This window comes from Equus asinus, chromosome 21 (assembly GCF_041296235.1).
Source record: "Equus asinus isolate D_3611 breed Donkey chromosome 21, EquAss-T2T_v2, whole genome shotgun sequence".
Classification (NCBI taxonomy): Eukaryota; Metazoa; Chordata; class Mammalia; order Perissodactyla; family Equidae; genus Equus; species Equus asinus.
Genome location: NC_091810.1, coordinates 77,319,869 through 77,336,636, shown reverse-complemented (window position 1 = coordinate 77,336,636; position 16,768 = coordinate 77,319,869). Strand labels below are relative to the sequence as shown.

General features: G+C 38.3%; 1 protein-coding gene across 8 annotated transcripts in view; it reads right to left on the bottom strand.

The window, feature by feature from the left end:
* Positions 1-16,768, bottom strand: part of ANKRD28 (ankyrin repeat domain 28) — a 198,854-nt gene that overhangs the window by 171,383 nt on the left and 10,703 nt on the right. The window contains exon 2 of one of the 8 annotated variants that reach the window (XM_070493118.1): positions 13,899-13,947. The exons of 5 other annotated variants lie outside the window; for them this stretch is intronic. The gene's annotated coding sequence lies outside the window, so the exon portion shown is untranslated. Of the gene's footprint in view, positions 1-13,898; positions 13,948-16,768 lie in introns of those variants that run through there. 2 more of the 8 variants (XM_070493117.1, XM_070493121.1) reach the window with 2 other exon arrangements.

Here is a 16,768-nt window from a genome sequence, read left to right as displayed (position 1 = left end):
CCTTATACTCAACAGGAAAAAACTGAAAGCCATCCCTCTGAGAACAGGAACAAGACAAGGGTGCCTGCTCTGACCACTCTTATTCAACATAGTACTGGAGGTTTGGGCTAGAGCAATTAGGCAAGAAAAAGAAATAACAGGTATCCAAATTGGCAAGGAAGAAGTGAAACTCTCGCTCTTTGCAAATGACATGATTTTATATACAGAAAACCCTAAAGAATCCATTGGAAAACTATTAGAAATAATTACAGCAAAGTTGCAAGCTACAAAATCAACTTACAAAAATCAGCTGCATTTCTACTCTAATTAACAGAAAGAGAACTCAAGAATACAATCACATCGACAATCACAACAAAAATAAAAAAATATCTAGGAATAATTTTAACCAAGGAAGTGAAAGACTTATACAATGAAAACTTTAAGACATCATTGAAAGAAATCAATGAAGACATAAAGAAATGGAAAGATATTCCATGCACATGGATTGGAACAACAAACATATAGTTAAAATGTCCATACTACCTAAAGCAATCTACAGATTCAATGCAATTCCATTCAGAATCCCAATGATATTCTTCATGGAAATAGAACAAAGAATCCTAAAATTCATATGGGGCAACAAAAGACCACGAAAAGCTAAAGGAATCCTGAGAAAAAAAAGAACAAAGCTGAAGGCATCACAATCCCTGGTGTCAAAATATACTACAAAGCTATAGTAATCAAAACACCATCGTACTGGTACAAACACAGACACACATCAATGGAACAGAAGTGAAAGCCCAGAAATAAAACCACACATCTACAGACAGCTAATTTTTAACAAAGGAGCTAATAACATACAATGGAAAAGGGAAAGTCTCTTCAATAAATGGTGCTGGGAAAACTGGACAGCCACATGCAAAAGAATGAAAGTAGACCATTATCTTTCACCATATATGAAAAGTAACTCAAAATGGATCAAAGACTTGAAGGTAACACCTGAAACCACAAAACTCCTAGGAGAAAATATAGGCAGTACACTCTGACATTGGTCTTAGAAGCATCTTTCAAATACCATGTCTACTTGGGCAAGGGAAACAAAAGAAAAAATTAAGAAGTGGGACTTCATCAGACTAAAGAGCTTCTGCAAGGCAAAGGAAACCAGGAACAAAACAAAAAGACAACCCACCAACTGGGAAACAATATTTGTAAATCATATATCCAACAATGGGTTAATTTTCAAAATATATAAAGAAATCTTACAACTCAACAGCAACAAAATAAACAACCCAATCAAAAATTGGGCAGAGGATATGAACACACATTTTTCCAAGGAAGATATAGAGAAGGCCAATAGGCACATGAAACAATGTTCAACATCACTAATCATGACAGAAACACAAATCAAAACTACAATGAGCTATCACCTAACACCTGCTAGAATGCCTATAATTACCAAGACAAAAAACAACAAACGTTGGAGAGGATGTGGAGAAAAGGGAACCCTCAGACACTGCTGGTGGGAATGCAAACTGGTGCAGCCACTTTGGAAAACAGTATGGAGATTTCTCAAAAGTTAAAAATAGAAATACCATACTATCCAGCTATCCCACTACTGGGTATTTATCCAAAGAACTTGAATCAAAAATTCAAAGAAACTTATGCACCCCTATGTTCATTGCAGCATTATTCACAATAGCCAAGATGTGGAAGCAACCCAAGTGCCCAAAGACTGATGAATGGATAAAGAGGATGTGGTATGTGTGTGTGTGTGTGTGTATATATGTGTGTGAATATTACTCAGCCATAAAAAGACAAAATCATCTCATTTGCAAAAAGATGGATGGACTTTGAGGGTATTATGTTAAGCAAAATAAGCCAAAGACAAACACCATGTAATTTCACTCATATGTGGAAGATAAACAAATTAGTGGGTACCAGATGGGAAGGGGGGGAGGGTGGGCAGGCATAAGGAGTAAAGGGGCACATATATATGGTGGCTGACAAATAATAATGTACAACTGAAATTTCACAATGTTATAAACTATTACAACCTCAATAAAATAAAAAAAGAAAAAAGGTGATAAAAGAGGAAGAGAAGAACAAAAAAGACGAGATATACAGAAAACAAACTGCAAATGGGTATGCAAATCCAACCATTTCAAAAATAACATTAAATAAGAAAGGACTAAATACTCCATTAAAAAGACAGAGTGTTGGATGGATAAAAGAAGCAACAGCCAAATATGCTGTCTACAGAAGACACTTTAGATTCAAAGATAAAAATAGGCTGAAAGGATGGAAAAAGATATAATACATAAACAATAACCATCAGAGAACTGAAGTAGCTATACAAATATCTGACAAAACAGACAAGTAAAAAAAAAAGTTACTCAAGACAAAGAGGGACATTTTATAACACTGAAAGTATCAATTCAACAGGAAGACACAATAAAAATACAAGCATATAGACCTAACAAAACAGCCCCAAAATAGTGGAAGCAAAAATAAAAGAAATGAAGGGAGAAATAGGCAATTAAACAATAATAGTTAGAGACTTCAATACTCACACTCAATATGGGTAGAAGTAAACAGGAAATCAGCAAGAATACTGATTTTAAACAACACTATTAACCAGTTTGACCTAACTAACATGTATAGACGACTCCACCCAACGACAGCAGAATTCACATTCTTCTCCAGTACGCATGGAATATTCTCCAGGATAGACCATATGCCAGGCCATAAAACAAGTCTCAAACTCAAAAGAATTAAAATGATACAAAGAATTTTCCTCAATCACAATAAAATTAAAGCAGAAAACGACAAAAAGAAATTTGGGAAGTCCATAAATGTATGGATATTAAACAAGACACTTCTAAATAACCCAGGGCTCAAAGACAAAATCACATGGAAACTCAACATATTTTGAGCTGAATGAAAAAAATATACATATCAAAATGTATAGGATAGTTAACACAGTACTTAAAGGCAAATTTATAGCTGTACACATCAATGTTAGAGAAGAAAGACCTCAGGTAAATTTCCATCTTAAGATATTAGGGAAAAAAAGCAAAATAAACCCAAAGCAAGGAGAAGAAATTATAATTAGAGGGGAAATCAATACACTAGAAGGGAGGAAAAATAGAGAAAAATCAATAATACCAATGTTGGTTCTTTGAAAAGACCAACAAAATTGACAAACCTTTAGCTAGACTGACCAGGAAAGAAAGAATGAGGACAAATTACCAAAATCAGGAATAAAAAGGGGTATATCAGTAAGCACCTTAGAGAAAAAAGGATTACAGTCACGTGCCACTTAACCATGGGGATACATTCTGAGAAATGCATCATTAGGCAATTTCATCACTGTGCAAAACATTATAGAGTATATTTACACAAACCTAGATGCATACTTACACAGCTAGGCTATATGTTACTAATTTTATCGGACCACCATTGTATATGCAGTCCATCATTGACTGAAAGGTCATTATGCAGTGCATGACTGTAAAAGTGAATACTATCAACAACTTTATGCCAACTAGTTAGACAATTTAGAAAAAATAAACAAACTCCCTGAAAGACACAAATTACTGAAACTGACTCAAGAGGAAATAGAAAATCTAAACAGATCTATAATAAGCGAAGAAACTGAATTAGTAATTTTAAAGCTTACCACAAAGAAAAGTCATGGCCCACATAGCTTCACCGGTAAATTCTACCAAACATTTAAAGAAGAAATAATACTAATCCTTCACAAACTCTTCTAGAAAAGAGAGGAGGGAACACTTCCCAATTCATTTTATGAGGCCAACATTACTCTCATACCAAAGTCAGACAAAGATATCAAAAGAAAAGAGATATAAAAATCCTCAATAAAATAATATTAAGCCAAATCCAGCGACATACAAGAGGCATTATAGTTTGGCTATTCTTCAAACATTAAATCTAAACTTACCAAATGACCCAGCAATTCCACTCCTATGAATCTTCCCAAGAGAAATTAAAAGATGTCTACATAAAGATTTATATAAGAATATTCACAGCAGTATTATTTGTAATTGCCAAAAATGGGAAACAATTCAAATTTCTATCAACTGATGAATGGATAAACAAAAAATGTGGTATATCCATACAAGGGAATACTATTCAACAATGAAGAATTAATACATGTAACGTTATGAATGTACCTCAAAAACGTTTATGCTAAGATGCCAGACAAAAAGATCATATATTACATGATTTCATTTCTATGCAATGTCCAGAAAAGGTAAATTTATAGAGACAGATCACTAATCAGTGGCTGCCTGGGTCTGATGGTGGGACCAGGAGTGACTGCAAAATGGCGATGAGTTATTGTGATATTGTGATTTTTAATAAGAAATATATATTTGGTCTTCGTCCCTCTTCCTGGCACAAAGCTCCTAAAATCCTTGGAATTTCCTGGGTAGAGAGCAACAAAGGGGTCCCTTGGTGTGTTAATGAGCTAACTTTTGGAAAACATCTAAGGATGGGGGCTGCTTGCCTGGAGAACCAACCATGTGATGAGAGGGTTGGAACTTTCAGTCCCATGTCCCACACCACCCCAGCCCCAGGGAAGGGAGAAAGGTTGGAGATCAAGTTCAATCACCAATAGCCAATGATTTAATCTATCATGTCTATGTAATGAATCTTCTGTAAAAATCCAAAAGGATAAGGTTCAGAGGGCTTCCAGGTTGGTGAACATGTGGAGATTAGGGGAGAGTGGCACTCCCAGAGAACATGGATGCTCCATGCCCCTTCCCACATACCCTGCCCTACGCATCTCTTCCATCTGGCTGGTCCTGAATTATATCTTTCTATAACAAACCAGTAATCCAGTAAGTGAAACGTTTCTCTGAATTCTGTGAGCCACTCTAGCAAATTAACCGGGAACCTTCAATTTACAGCCAGTCAGCCAGAAGCTCAAGTGATAACCTGGACTTGCTATTAGCTTCTAAAGGAGGGATGGGGAAACAGTCTTGTAGGACTAATCCCTTAACCTGTGGGATCTGACACTATCTCCAGGTAGGCAGATTCAGAATTGAATTGAACTGTAGGATACCCATCTGGTGTCAGAAGTGTAGTGAGTGTGGCAGTAGCGTGAGAATAAAGGAGAAACACACAGGAAAACTGAGGTTTACCAAAGCTATCTTTCTGGGTGATGGAAATGTTCTAAAACTGGATTGTGCTCATTGGTGCGTAACTCTTTAAATTTACTAAAATAATTGAACTGTACTCTTAAAACAGGTTTATTTTATGGTATGTAAATTACATCTCAATAAAGTTAAAATAAATCAAAAAAGGAGCCACTGGTTTAATCAATCACTAGAGCTGAATCCATCTTGAAAGGCTGATCAGCTGTACAGGATCTTTGTTGTAGCCAGTAGAACAAAAAAACGACTGAATTTTAGATGGAGAGAGCTGAAGTGGGTAAAAGGAGGATTTTCTTACAGGGTTGTTAGGCATATAGGAATGGGGAACCATTGCAAGCTATACAAATTCAGCATGTTTTAGAATCGATGTTGTTCAAAGAGAAGGTTATTGGAAGGGTGGGTCAGATTTGTTTCCAAGGATAATAAGAGGATACATGGAAAAAAATAGAAAAAAATTATATATACTTAGCCTTAACAAATGACAATGGAGAGGAATTTTCACCTTTTTTTGTTGGTGAGAAAGATTGCCATTGAGCTAACATCTGTGCCAATCTTCCACTATTTTATGTGGGATGTCGCCACAGTGTGGCTTGATAAGCAGTGCCAGGTCCACACCTGGGATCTGAACACGTGAACCCCCAGCCACTGAAGCAGACCAATGCAAACTTAACCACTACACCACTGGGCTGGCATCCACGTTTTCACTATTTTAATCAAAGAAATGCAACTCAGAAGACCTTGATTTACTGCTTTACACTGATTTGAAGTAAGCAATATTTTAAAAGTAATATTGTAATATATGGCTTACCCAACTAGAAATAAGCCTTGTTAAGGCTGAATTCTGTAATGAGTGTTGCTCACTTGGTTTTGCCCAACCTGAGCATTAGGACCTTGATTAATAGTGTCCACCCAGACACTAATACGTAACAACGTGTGGGAGCATGGAGAGAAGTGCAAAAAGAAGAAAAATAAGAAATAATACATCTAAATCTCAAATGAGGATATGATTCAGAGTGTAGTAAAAGAATAGTCTAAGAAAGAAAAACACATTTATTCCTCTGGGTCAAAATAAGAAAAACAAAGAGAGGCAGAAAGCAAAGTGTAAACATAAATGATTTGCAATAAGGAAGGGGATCAATAAGAAAGCTTACATGGACAGGTAGACTTCTCTTTTCTTAGCACATTAGGAGATACAACTATATGTTTAAATGGAGAAAGGCAGAAATTAAAGATTAATGGATACAGAAAAGATATGATGAGGATTGCTAAACAGCCAGAAAGGTGAAATCGAAGTTAGACATCAGAAAAGTGGAGTATATTCAGGTTGGTTTCATTACTTTCTTCACCAATTTTCAGTGGTCCCAGAGCTGAAACAGAGAATACACATGGTAGAAGTAATCCACAGGCTGACTGAGAAAGTCAAGGGTAGAGAGGAGTTTAAATTGTTTGGGTAAATGATCATTTGCTGAGAAACTACTATATATTAGACGCTTTATCAAAATTCCCACAATCCAATGAAGACACTGCCATGCCCATTTTACAGATTAAAAATATTCAGAAAGTGGAAACAATCTGATATCCATCATGCGATGAATGGATAAACCAAACATGGTATATCCATGAAATGGAATATTTTCCAGGAATAAAATAAAGTTCTAATACATGCTACAATATGAGTGAACTCTGAAAACCTTATAAGTAAAAAAGCCAGTCACAAAAGACCACATATTACACAATGCCATTTATATGAAGTGTCCAGAATAGGCAAATGTATTAGAGACAGAAAGTAAATTAGTGGCTGCCTAGGGCTGAGGGAAAGGAGGGGAGGTTAGGAGGAATGCAAGTGACTGCTAATGGGTAGGGGGCTTCTTTTTGAGGTGATAAAAACGTTCCAAAATTAGATTGTGGTGATGGTTACACATCCCTGTGAATTTACTTAAAAAACCCCATAAAACTGTACACTTTAAATGGGTAGATTTTGTGGTATGTGAATTATATATCTCAATGAAGACACTAAAAAAACAAATTCAGGCTCAGATTTAGTTTCTTCGCCCAAGGACACAGTAAGAAAGTAGCAGAGCTGCACAAATTTCTCAAGTCAAAGTCCTTTTCGACACAATAGTAGCTACCATTTAACAAGCGCCAACTATGTGCCAGGGGTTTTACACACTCATTTAATTCAACAATTCTGGGAGATAGAATTTACTTCCCTTTTCTAGGGGAGGATACTCAAGTGAAATAACTTGCCCAAAGTCACAGAGGTGATAAATAAATGAGCCAGAATTAAAGCAAGTACTCTGTCATTTTAGAAATTCAATTAAGACTGTAATCATTGTTTGCCATATCCATGTATGACATCCACTATTATTTACTTAACATTTTTCTTTAAGTCGTTTGCTTCTCTTGCCTGACAAAGCCACAGGAAAGAATGGAGCTATAACCTGACAGGGTAATACTGGGACTAAGGACAGGAGTAGAAAAGGCAGAGGATAAGGATATAAGACTGACAACAGCACCAAGGGGAGGAAGTGCAGGTAAAGCTCCCACTGAGAAACAAGGCTTGGTGAGAAAAGGGTACAGCCTGATAAAGCGTGGGAAGGGAAAGAATGGACAAGTCGCAAGAGACAGAAGACTGAGATGAAGGGGAAGAGACTGAAGGTGTGTATAAATTAGGTGTTGAGGTTCAAGAGGCTGGGCCAAAAGGACTAAAAGAAAGGAGGGTGAGGTAGAAAAGCAGAAATGAAAGCGGAAGATGGGTAGGGATGCGGTGATATTTGGAGGAGGGATGGGTGTTGAAGAGGATAAAACGAAGAACAAACCTACAGAATGGTTAATATGAAAGGTTGCAATGGGGTGAGGTGGGAGACCCCCAAATAGGCCAGAGGAAAGTGAGATGAAGCAGGATACCAGGCTATTCTCGAGTCTGGGCTTAGAAGCAAGGAAGTGTCAGTTAAGATCTGGTAATCAAAGTAGACAGGTCACCCACATTAAATCTCAAGAAACACACTAGTAGTAAAAGCTGTCCCACACTTCAGAAAACACAACTCTAACCAATACTGCTCAAATCAGGAATTTAAGGCTTCTCAAGAGGTCAAAGCGAACCTAGCAGACTAGGTGAACTACGTTCCAACACAGCAAACTCAGGTTACCCGGGGGTGAAGAAGTGGGAGAACCAACAATGAAAGACACTGCGGTCAGAGAAAAGAAATTCCAAGTTCAAACCTGTGGCTCCAAGATACTGAGGAAACTTGAAGGTGAGCAAGTAAGGAGTTCATTTGACTTTATAAAAGAATCTGGAAGCCTTAAAAGGTGCAACATCACTAGTAAGTTAAAGAAAATACAAACAGGTTGATTACTGACATTTCAAAAGCACTAATTCAATAGCCAAAACATAGGAGGGTCTAAAACCAATGATGCACGAGGGCATGCAAAATAATCCATGTATTATTGGACTATCTGTAATAGTTAACCAGTCAGTACGTCTAAATTTGAGTGAAGGTGATATACAGAAATTTAGCCTTATGATAAAAGATAAGCTGAAAAATAATGTTTTATTAAGAGACTGTATTTAAAACAAAAATATTTTAGAATAAGTTTCTTTAGAATAACAAGGTCACGCATTGTTAAATGAGTAGATTAATAATTATTTAACATATACACAATCTTCCAGTACATTTCTACGTACATCAGTATTATATCTCATTTACACCTCTTGACTAGTTTCTAAATTGGGAAATACGCCAACAGGCTTCCCTCTCATTGTCCCTGTTATAGTATCAAATAAGAATGTCTGAAAGGTTACAGCCCTGTGTCCTCATGTATTGAAGTCTCTTGATTCCAGACATCTCTTATTTGAACCATACAAGCTCTCACAGATACACTAGTTTCTAACTACCTGCCTATACCTTGGATTAGGCTACTTACTGGATCTACCTGACTCACACTACACTTGCTGGTCTGATCTATTCTCCTGGTTTTCAACTCCACTGCTCACCCTTGATGCTGTAGTTTGCTTTTACATCCCTTAAAAGTCAGCTGTTGTTAATCCTCTAAATCCAACTAACTCCACTTTTCCAGAATGTGGTTGTCACTTGCCTAGCTGTTTACAGTTCTCCCAGGGACACTCTTCTCACTCTTGGCATGACTCTGTCTGACACTCTAGAACTACACACTGCCTAGCATGTAAGCTTTCAAAAAGTGCAGGAAACCTCTCACCATTCAGAGAAGTTTCCAATATAGAAGCCTCTTGTTTACCCATCTACATATACACGCACACACAGATATATAAAATCTTTCAAAATCCTGTTTGAATTACCTGATTCTATCCTAATTAATTTACACTAATAAGAACATAATACTAAAGACAATAAGTAGGTCCTTTCTGACTTTCACTATTTCTAATTCGAAAGTTCCCTCAAAAGGAAAAGAGGGAAAAGGAAATGCAATCAATAAGATATTTCTTAAAAAAAAAAACACACTTTAGTTAACTGCAGGAAAAGTTTAACAATATAATCTGCACCAAGACTAAGATTTGCAAATCTCCTAAATAAAGTACTTGATTCTTTCTTAGTGGTAGACATTAAAAAAATATATACAAACAAAATACTCCCATGTAACACAAATCTACCAAAAATGTACTTGTAGTTTTTGCTCCTCTAAAACGATATTTTATACAGACTATGTATGGCTCTTGTCTACTAAAGATGAGAGAGAACATTACAGGAGAAACATGGGTAAATAAAATCCCATTAAAATAAACTTCAAGAAGGACCCCCAACTTTACCGTTGCGTTCAATTAGCCATTTCTCCCTTGATGCTCTCGAAGCATCGGTAAAATAATTGCCCTTAGCTAATTCCATCTTATCCCATACTAGAAGGCAGAGACCCTGTTTTACACATAAATGTATCCCCAGTATCAAGGACCAGCAGGTAGTAGGCATACAAATGGTTATTATCTAATAAAACAATCAGCGTATTAATTATAACCATTTCCATGAAAATTATTACAAAGAAAACACAGTATTTATATACTGTATAAGTTCTAGAAGTCAACAGTTGAAGATTAACCTACCATATGAATGAGTTTAAAAATACAAAATAGTACAAACTAAGGACAATGATACCCAAATTAGAATTCGGTTAATAATCTAAGTAGTTATATTGACTAAAGTAACAGTGGATGTTGTAACACATAAATCCCATAACTGGCATAACGTAATAGTTTATTTTTATTTCATTCTTACATTAAGTCCAAAACTCCATGTTAACGATCAGCTCGGGGCGTGAAGAGGCTGGAGATGACCCAAGCTGACAGAATGGTTCAGCCCTCTTGGATCCATCATTTCCAAAGCTGCTCTGGCAGACAATACCCAGCCAGCAGGTAGAGAAAAGAGAGGATCGTTCATACGGAGGTCTCTATTTGCCAGGGCTGAAGAAACACTCAACACTTCTGCTTAATTTTCTATGGCCATATCTCTATCATATGGTCATTCCCAAACACAAGAGGGGGCCGGTAAATGTAAGTTAGTTGAGATCCAAGAGAAACGGAAACAAGCTTGGTGAAGAGCAAGCCAGTCTTTACCACAAGAGGTTTTAAAATACAGATTCTGGGGCATTATCCCAGATGATCCTCATTCAGAAAGTCTAACAGGACCCCAAAAATCTGTATTTAGGCTGGCCAAATTATTCTGATGTATGACCAAATTAAGAATTACTGGCTTAGGAAGTAAAGAGCTTGGGACAAACAGGAAAAACATTTCCATGAAAATGTTTAAAACAATGTGCTGGATAAAAAGAAAGCTAAAAGGTGATGAAAAAATTAAGCTTTTGTGTCTAAGGTGCAACTTGGGAAATTCTTCGCTCCTTTGGCCTGAGACAGCAGTCTCTCATGGCTCTCTTCCCAACTCTGGTAGCTGCTTCTCAGGCTTCCTTTCCTCCACTCATTCCATATTCTCCACAATACTCCTTGGCCGTGAGTTCTTCTCATTCCTTGAGTGACTTCATACACTTCAATTACCACTGAAAACACTTTTCTCTGAGCCCAGCCTCATATTTAACTGCCTACTATAACAACACTTCTCCATTTAAATGTCCCACTAGGACCTCAGTAGATACAGAACTGAATTCATCTTACCCTCAAACCAGTTCCTCTTCTTGCATGCCCTGTCCGCTTAGGACTTCTAGTCAAAACTCTAGGAGTCACTGATAAACAGAACTTCAGAAATGAAAGCTTTTGTGCTTTAAAGAATACCACCAAGAAAGCAGAAAGACAAACTACAGTATGGGAGAAATTTTTTGCAAATCATATATCTGATGAGATACTTGTATCTAAAATATATAAAGTACTCCTACAACACAATAATAAAAAGACAAAAAGGATCTGTTGAAAAGATGCTCATCATTAGCCATCAGGGAAATGCAAATCAAACTATAAGGAGATACCACTTCACACATACTAAGATGGCTAGAATAATAACAAAAGATAATAATAAGTGTTATTGAGGATGTGGCGAAATTGGAACTCTCATACACTGCTGGTGAAAATGCAAAACGGTGAAGCCACTCTGGAAAACGGACTGGCAGCTCCTTAAAAGCTAAATACAGAGCTACCATATGACCCAGCTGGTCTACTCCTAAGTATATATGCAAGACAAACGAAAACTTATGTCCATACAAAACTTGTACACAGATGTTCATAGCAACATTATTCACACTAGCCAAAAAGAGAAATAACCCTAATGTCCATCACCTGTTAAGTGGATAAATAAAATGTGCTATATGATAAAATGGAGTATATCACTCAGCAATAAAAAAATATTGATACATGTTACAACATGGATGAGCCTTGAAAACGCTAAGTGAAATAGGCAAATATATAGAGACAGAAAATAAATACAGTAGTAGTTTAGGGCTGGGGAAGATGGGGGTTTGGGGAAGTGACAGGTTTGGGGTAAGAGATTTCTTTTTGGCATGATAAAATGTTCTAAATCAATCATGGTGATACTTATACAGCTCTGTGAATATACTAAAAATCATTGAGCTGTACAATTTAAATTGGTGTGTGAATTATATCAGTAAAGCTGTTTGGGCTGTGATCTCGTCAAGATGGCACTGTGAGCAGACATTGGACTCGCCTCCTCCCACAAACACAACCAGGTTACAACAATTTTGGGAAGAATCACCCTGGATTAAAAACTGAAAACTGTATAAAAAGAACCCCAAGGACAAGGGACAGTCCTGACGAAAGCAGAAGAGGCAGTAACTCTGGTAGGAGAGGGAAAAAGCCACCTTTGGGAGCAGCGGAGCTTCTCAGCTGGCGAGGCAGGAGCCAACCTAAGGTACGAACCCTCCCTGAAGGAGTGAGGTCCAGAGCGGGGGCAATACTGCTATAACCATCCTTCGGACTCAGCCCAACTGACAGGGGGGTCTTACTGTCTGGCTTTGTTGGCTATTAACTGCAGCGAGGACACCCCAGAAAAGCTATTGGCCGAAAACCAAAAAGATCCAGGTCTTAAACAGCCCACCCACAAACTCACTCATTGCAGCAACCTAAAATCACCAGAGAGAAGGCTGACTGTCCTTTGGTGAAACAAGACTCACCTGGTGGGCTCTGGGGGCATCTTGGTGAGAGCAGGATCCTCTCCGGAGACTGAGACATTGGTGGGGGCCATTGTTCTGAGCTGGTCCAGGCGTGCTGATACGACACCAGTAGGGGCCATTGAGGTGCATCCCTTGGGCTGTTAGCCCAGGGGTCTGCCACACCCACTAGAGCACAGATTTAATCCAGTTCAGCCAGGGCAGGCAACCTGCCATAGGGACTGGCCCCACCTAGCAGCAAGCCCTCAGGCTACTTTTCAGCCTGCATTGACTGAGTGCCTTGATCCTCTACAGGCAGGCAAGGGTGTCTGCCTCTGTGGGGCAGGGCTTGCGTGAGGACCAGGTGAACTGTGGGGGGCATTGGGGCAGACGTGGGGGCCTCTGCAGTGTGGCACTAGGGTACATTCCAGGGGGTTGAGAAGTGTGCACGGAGCAAGACTGTGTTGACAGTGTATGTGGTCCAGTGGGGGGGTGAGGCTTATCAGTGGCAGAAGACTTGTGCTTCACAAATAGCCATAAAAAGGATCAGCCCCACCTTCCAAAGCCTGAAACAACTGAGTGCCTCCAGGCCAAGGGCTAGCCCCACTCAGCTGCACGCCCAAGAGAACTGACAACAGCCTTGTTGGCCTCAGGCCTATCACAACTGTACGCCCCTGAGCCTAGCAACCAGCTACACTGGGTACCAACCCAATTAAGAGGACAATTGCAATAAGAGTGTGCTAATAGACTTTGTAGCCAACAGTGCTGAGGCCCCTCCAAACCGGATTTACAAACAGCTGGCCAGGGAAAGAAAGATCAGACTCCCTGGGTACCTGCAGTGGGAGCAACCCTGCCATAGAAGAAGAACACAGGTTGCCCACAAAGGGGTCACTCCTGGTTCTTATGGTCTGATGATGAGAGGGAAGCACACTGCTGGGCCTCATAAGGCATCTCATACATAATAAGGCCACTTCTCCAAGATCAGGAGACACAGCCGACTCACCTAGTACAAAGAAAATAGCACAGAGAAAGAGGCATAATGAGGAGGCAAAGGAATACCTTCCAAGCAAGGTAACACTACAAAACACCAGAAAAAGAACTAAGTGAAACAGAATCTAGAGACCTCCTTGACAAAGAATTCAAACAAAATATAATGAGGATGCTCACCGATATGCAGAGAAGAATGGATGAACACAGTGAGCACATCAGCAAAGAACTGGAAGATATAAAAAAGAACCAATCAGAAATGAAGAATACAATACTCGAAATGAGAAATTCATTAGAGGGACTCAATAGCAGAGTAGAGGAAGCAGAAGAACAGATCAGCGAGCTAGATGAAAGATTAGAGGAAATCACCCAAACAGAACAGAAAAGAGAAAAAAGAATTAGACAGAATGAGAACAGTGTAAGGGAACTCTGGGACAATATCAAGTGTGCTAACATTCGGATTATAGGGGTCCCAGAGGGAGAAGGGAGAGACAAAGGGGCAGAAAATTTATTTGTCGAAATAACAGAGGAAAATTTTCCTCACCTGAGGAAGGAAACAGACATCCAAGTTCAGGAAGCACAGAGAGCTCCAAACAAGAGAAGCCCAAAGAGGCCCACACCAAGTCATATTATAATCAAAATGTCTAAAATTAAAGACAAAGGGAGAATCCTAAAAGCAGCAAGAGAAAGGCCACAAGTGACATATAAAGGGAAGCCGATCAGGCTGTCAGCGGACTTCTCAGTCAAGACCCTACAGGTGGAGAATAGAATGGCACGACAGATTTGAAGTGCTAAAAGGAAAAAACCTACAACCAAGAATACTCTATCCATCAAGGCTGTCATTCAGAATGGAAGGAGAGATAAAGAGCTTCCCAGACAAGCAAAAATTAAAGGAGTTTATCACCAAGAAACCAGTTCTACAAGAAATGCTGAAGGGACTTATTTAAGTGGGAAAGCAATGACCACAAATAGAGATAAAAGAAAAAAAATTATCAAAAAAAACTCAAAACATCGCAACAAAAAGAATAAAATACCTTGGGGTAAATTTAACTAAGGAAGTGAAGGACTTATATAATGAAAATTACAAGGCCTTTCTGAGAGAATTGGATGACAACATAAGGAGATGGAAAGACATTCCATGTACATGGATTGGAAGAATAAACATAGTTAAAATGTCTATTCTACCTAAAGCAATCTACAGATTCAACGCCATCCCAATCAGAATCCCAATGACATTCTTTACAGAATTAGAACAAAGAATCCTAAAATTCATATGGGGCAACAAAAGACCCTGAATTGCTAAAGCAATCCTGAGAAAAAAGAACAAAACGGGAGGCATCACAATCCGTGACTTCAAAACATACTACAAAGCTACAGTAATCAAAACAGCATGGTACTGGTACAAGAACAGGTGCACAGATCCATGGAACAAAATTGAAAGCCTAGAAATAAAACCACACATCTATAGACAGCTTATCTTTGACAAAGGAGCTGAGGGCATACAAGGGAGAAAAGAAAGTCTTTTCAACAAATGGTGCTGGGAAAACTGGAAAGCCACATGTAAAAGAATGAAAATTGACCATTCTTTTTCACCATTCACCAAAATAAACTCAAAATGGATTAAAGACCTAAAGGTGAGACCTGAAACCATAAGGCTTCTGGAAGAAAACGTAGGCAGTACACTCTTTGACATCAGTATTAAAAGGATCTTTTCGGACACCATGCCTTCTCAGAGAAGGGAAACAATAGAAAGAATAAACAAATGGGACTTCATCAGATTAAAGAGCTTCTTCAAGGCAAATGAAAACAGGATTGAAACAAAAAAACAACCCACTAACTGGGAAAAAATATTTGCAAGTCATATATCTGACAAAGGCTTAATATCCTTAATACATAAAGAACTCTCACAACTCAATCACAAAACATCAAACAACCCAATCAAAAAATGGGCTGGAGACATGAACAGACATTTCTCCAAAGAAGATATACTGATGGCCAATAGGCACATGAAAAGATGCTCATCATCGCTGATCATAGGGAAATGCAAATCAAAACTACACTAAGATATCACCTTACACCCGTTAGAATGACAAAAATATCTAAAACTAATAGCAACAAATGTTGGAGAGGTTGCGGAGAAAAAGGAACCCTCATACACTGCTGGTGGGAATGCAAACTGGTGCAGTCACTATGGAAAACAGTATGGAGATTCCTCAAAAAACTAAAAATAGAACTACCATACGATCCAGCCATCCCACTACTGGGTATCTATCCAAAGAGCCTGAAGTCAGCAATCCCAAAAGTCCTGTGCACCCCAATGTTTATTGCAGCACTGTTTACAATAGCCCAGACGTGGAAGCAACCTAAGCGCCCATCAACAGACGAATGGATAAAGAAGATGTGGTACATATATACAACGGAATACTACTCAGCTGCAAAACAGAACAAAATCATTCCATTTGCAATAACATGGATGGACCTTGAGAGAATTATGTTAAGTGAAATAAGCCAGCGAGAGAAAGATAATCTGTGTATGACTCCATTCATATGAGGAATTTAAAACTATGGACCAAGAACAGTTTAGTGGATACCAGGGGAAAGGTGGGGTGGGGGGTGGGCACAAAGGGTGAAGTGGTGCACCTACAACATGACTGACAAACATTAATGTACAACTGAAATTTCACAAGATTGTAACCTATCAATAACTCAATAAAAAAAAATGAAAAAAAACTCAAAACAACAACAAGAAAAAACAGGCAGTAAAATCACTTGTAAGGTAAAAATATGGTAAAGGCAGCAGATCAACTACCTGCGAAGATAATATGAAGGTTAAAAAACAAATGTACTAAAATTACCTATTTCAATGATAAGAGGGTAATGTATAGACACACGCTAAACAAAAGACTATATATGATGTGAAAAACATATAACGTGGGAGGAGGGGAGTGAAAAAGTAGAGCTTTTAGAAAGACGTCAAGCTAAAGAGTCTATCTACTCAATATAGACTGTTATATGCATAGTATATTAAATAGGATCCTCATGGTAACCAC